This window comes from Morone saxatilis, unplaced genomic scaffold (assembly GCF_004916995.1).
Source record: "Morone saxatilis isolate NCDOM2014 unplaced genomic scaffold, NCSU_SB_2.0 Contig0, whole genome shotgun sequence".
NCBI classification, from domain to species: domain Eukaryota; kingdom Metazoa; phylum Chordata; class Actinopteri; family Moronidae; genus Morone; species Morone saxatilis.
The window spans coordinates 8,476,017-8,480,937 of record NW_023339650.1 but is presented as its reverse complement, the minus strand read 5'-3'; the positions used below and the strand labels follow the sequence as shown (position 1 = coordinate 8,480,937).

The 4,921-nt window shown below is 43.6% G+C and overlaps 1 protein-coding gene across 2 annotated transcripts in view; it reads right to left on the bottom strand.

Annotated features, from left to right (window-relative positions):
- zfhx4 (zinc finger homeobox 4) overlaps nt 1–4,604 on the bottom strand; it is an 87,060-nt gene extending 82,456 nt beyond the window's left edge. Inside the window, exons 1-2 of one of the 2 annotated variants that reach the window (XM_035665235.1) lie at nt 4,222–4,604; nt 2,860–2,969 (exon numbers count right to left, since the gene is read on the bottom strand). The gene's annotated coding sequence lies outside the window, so the exon portion shown is untranslated. The remainder of the gene's footprint in view (nt 1–2,859; nt 2,970–4,221) is intronic. The other variant, XM_035665317.1, reaches the window with a different exon arrangement.
- Between the last annotated feature and the right edge of the window lie 317 nt (nt 4,605–4,921).

Sequence of the window (4,921 nt, the reverse complement as noted above, 5' to 3'; positions counted from 1 at the left end):
CACACACACACACACACTACATAACCCAGAGAATATCACACCTTGATCTATCTAAAATATTCAGCTGTTGGATAGCTTTTAACATCAAAAACTACATGCTTTGAACAGTTGCATAATACATGTTGCATAAAACACTATGAAAAAGTGTGAAAGAGAGACTGTGAAAAAGGCAACTTGGCCCATCAGAGTCAAATACGATTGGTTAAAAACACTGCTTGTGTGTATATGTCTTTGGCTGAGATTGTAACTACAACTTCTCTTCTCTAAAATCTTAAAATGAAGATTTATTTTTTACTTTGTAAATCCAACCAACCATCTTTCACGTCAGGAGAAAGCTGGCTACGTTCAGTGTTGAATCTCCTCAAAGCTGGTGACCAGAATGATCACAGTTATTTGAGCCATAGATAAGAGACAAAAAATCTACATGATTCCCCCCAGTGAGTATGCGTGTATGGATGTGAGAGTGTGTGTAGGCCTGCCGTTTTAATAATGGAGGACAGGCGGTTGTGCTTTTCACATCGTAATGGCCGTGAATCAGGGAGGAAGCCAAGCGGTCGTGCTACAATTAGAGCTCTTTTGTGCCTCTTCCTCTGTCTCTTTCTCCTCTCTTTTCGTGTTTTCACTCGCTGACACTCTCCCTATCAAGGGTATGTTAAAACAGTCTACTCTGCTCTGCTGCAAAGGCTGAATGGGGAAGGGGGGGGATTGGTGTCTGAGTGGAGGGGGAAATTCTCACTGTGCTGCTGCTGGACACGCACGTACACACGCACCAGATGGTACAGGAAGGAGGATTAAATAAACACACATGCACAGACACACACCTATCGGCAGACAGACGCCTCTGTGTGCACTGTCCCTTAATGAATGTCTATGGGGAGTCAAAGGGTCCAAGCTCATTTAGTTGACTCTCAATGAGATGCAGCATTATGACTATGGTAATACGCTCCTCCCTTCCCCAATAATCATACACAGGTCATTGTGTCAGAGTGATTCATTTTCTATCACACACACATACGCCAGATGTTATTACGCAGGAGAGTAAATCTCTCCAATGGATGTCGATGTGCTTCTATGCAAAAAAGGCGAAAAGTGGAGGAGAAAGAGAAGAGGAAAAAAAAAATATTGTTATAGCAGTCCGGCGTGTAGTAAGCTATACTGTTCGCTCAAGCATGACGGCTGGTAATGCAGGTTTGGATATAGCTCTGTGCGTGTGTGTGTCTTTGAGAGGAGGGGGGGGGGGGCTCCCCTTCACTAATACCTGCTACTCGGATTACCACAGCGTCTTAAGTATTCAACCGGACTCATATTTTCCCTTTCTGCCTTTTTAGCCAAATTGGCTGTCTTTACACTGTAAAGCAGCGATATAGCCCTCCTTACTAAGGGCCTTTGGGGGATCCACGAAGAAGAACATTAAAATGCAGCGATAGCCTTGTTGCAAAGCTCCTCTCTATTTCTTTTTCTCTCCCTCTCTCTTTCTGCAGCAAAGGCTTCTAAATCATCCAGCCTCCTCTATTAGACGGGAGACTTATTGAGGTAGAAACCATAAAAAATGAAGAAGGGAAATTTAATCCCTGAAATATTGATTTGCACATTAATATCAGATAGGCAGAGGGCAATCTAGCCGGGTGGAAATGACACATTGTCGACCCCTAGGAGAGGCCCGAGCCAATCTTCTAGCTGCATGTGTCTTGGGCCCAGGAGTTATAGGACAGACTCAGCCCCTGTCTCTCGCTCCCTCTCCCATCCTCTCCTCCTCCCAGTACCCTCTCATCCCTCTCGCCCCCCCTCTCCCCCTCCATCCGCACCCTTAATGAAGGCTGCAATGCTGAAAATGCATTAGCTTTTAATAATCAAGAAGCATTTTCAAGCCAACAGCTATTGTCCTCGCAGGGCTGTCTGCCCATCTCTCACACTATATGTTTTTTTTATCCCTACCCTCTACTGCTAAGGGTAAAATGAGCGTTACAAGCTGCTTAACTAACATGCAGAGATATACACACCCAGCCTTTGATAGCACTAAGACACCCCGCACACAGAAAAACAAAAACAAGGGGCCTTGGCTTCTGCAAACAGAAACCTCAAAAATGTTCTCATTTGCAAGACAAGAAAAATAGCACAGAGATTCTGTTATTATAGAGTGAGACAATCCCATCATTAACTGATGAAATTCACTGCAATTAGACAGGATCATCTCCCCTCATAATTTCACTTTTTGGATTTTTTTTATTATTAGGCCTAAGCCATATTTGTGTGATGAAATGTTGGATTTTATGCAGATGCAATTAAATCGTCTGACTAGAGAGACGATACATCCTGACAAAAAACCATCACTGTTCAGAGTTTATCAATCTAGAAAATTGATGTGATTTAAGTTAATTTTTAGTTGATGCAAAAACAGGAATATTTGTTATTGAATTTAGTTTTAAATTTTAAATATCAGCCTATGTCTTCACGTGTAGTAATAATAATAAAAATTATAGTAATAATAGCAGTAATAATAATAATCAAATTGATTAATTCTTATTATTAAAGCAGTGATAACGGTCTTTATTTGCTGTTTGAGTTTAAACAGAAAATCCCGTATTTTGATTAAAAAGTAGGCTTACACACTGTATCTAAAAACCTGTACGCATTTAATAATCCAAACAAGATTTAGAAATAGAACACATTTGGAAAAATGCTTTAAAAACCTCTATTTTCCGGTATAAATACGCTCTGAGATCCATATGAAAAAGCCAGAAAAGCCGCGTATAAATAGAGACAGTCCTGTAAAAAGGTCGCCTACCATATACACCGCTGGAGCGTATACAGTCTCTCCACGCATACACACTCACACACACTCACTACACCGCTACATACCCGGGTTGGAGACTGACTGGCCCCTTGGCCCTGATGTTTTGTTTTTTTTTCCTCCCGTGCGATCGATGTCCCCCCTGTCACTGTCGCGTCCCAATCCGAGCCAAGTCTATCTACCTCAAAAGAAAAAAAAAAAAAAAAACAGCCATCAGGGCGCAAAAATACCTGAGAACCCCTGCCTCTGCGCTCTGTCTCCTCCAAATTAATACACAACAACACTAATCGACAACTTAAAGAAGAGTTTGCAACCCGCATCTCTGGGAATTAAGAGAGTGGGCATTTATATAAGGAAATTATAAACCCACCGACGCGGATGGGGACCGATGGTGGAAATGGAACTTAAAGACTGTGGATGGAAGGCGGAATTTAAAAATGTGTTAATCGACCAATATGTAACAATAGAGCACGAGTTTTTGGATACATTCCGGTCTTTTCAAAAGCCGGCGCTACTGAAAAACAGGGACAAACCCAGGAGTTGGCTGGCTCTAAAGGGACTCGCCGAGCTATCAGTAGCCCAACGATCGGTCTCCCTCCTGGGCGACGCAGCCACCCACGCCTCGGTAAAGTGAGACTACTTTTAAAGCGCAGCAGGTAAACATGTATGGACTATGGTCGGCAAATGCATGTTGCTTTTGTACTGATCATTGTAATAACCAGGTATTACTTCGACTGTTTCAAAGATACACACTTAATGCACACAAAAGGGGATCGTGTCGGGAGACTGATCGTGTCACTTCGGCCGTGAATGCCTGGAAGGTGCATGAAACCCGATGTGTTAAAAACTGGCTTTGAGCGCATCCAAATTACCTCTTCAAATGAAATATCTGATGGTTGGTGACTGAAAGAAGGAGTCGGGAAGTGGGAGAAAACATCAAGCCGGACCCCTCGACTAGAAACAAGCTCAAAGCGGACATGTCCGAGGGATCGGACTCCTGGAAAGGCAACACCATATCCGCACTGCAAAGCCACAAAAGGGGGGAGAAACGCTCGGCTCGCCTCGTTTATATGTAACGTGGAGTATTCAGTGCATGTGTCCACCACACAATCTCAGTAACAATCGTATAAACTCTGCAAAAGGCAGGTCTGGACGTGATATCCCACTGTAATACCACGGACACATGCGTAAGAACGCCTCCGACCCTGTCAGTCGCTCGTTTTATTGTAGCCAAAGCGCCGGAGTTGCACTAACATCACGATATCCGCCTTTATTCTGGACTAAAAACACCCAGCACCTGTTATCCAAACAGCCCCGATGTCAAAGATCCACCAGCGAGATAGATAATCGATACCCGACCCCTAAATTTAACACACACCCCAAACTACTCAATAAAAGTTAAAGGGAGAGGTGGAAAGGAAAAAACTTACTTTCTTCCCCCTCCAAAGCCGTCACCTCCGCTTCTCTCTTGTTCTTGGGTTTAGAAAACAGTCACATCCAGCGGCTCGCGTAATTGGACAATCAAAACGTGGAAAAACAGGGAAAATTACAATAATCCTCCAACTTTATATTGGGAAAAGGGGGTAAAACCACAAATGTCAAGCGTTTAGAGAGCTATCCCTTATTTTGGTTCCGGTGGCGGTGAAACGACGTGTCGACGGGCTGCCTCGCAGTTTCTCTTGTGGACGGGGGTCGGGAAACGGAGGAAAGGAAATGAAAATCCGATATGTCTTTATTCTGCTAATTATTATCGTTTTAGCCCTGTTTAAAAAAATGGCTGATTAAGTTGAGTGCGCATGTCTTTGTGTGTCTATTTCCCGATATGCACTCTGGGAATGGGTAGAGAGACAGAGAGAGAGAGAGAGAGAGGGAGGGAGCAAAAGAGAGACGGAGAGGGAGGGAGAGAGAGGAGAGAAGTGTAATTAGTGAGTTGATCAACAGTCTCCACATTGCAAATGACGCGCACACGGAGCCCTGGCGGCCGCAAAGGTCTATGCGCGCAGAAAAATCCTTTTGTATGGTTTCTCTCTAAGGGCCAAATCACATGTAGAACAATGGACAACCGCTTCCTGCACCAAACAGGCAGGACTTAGAATTACTCACAAGTACTTAGAAGTCCTCTTTGTCTAT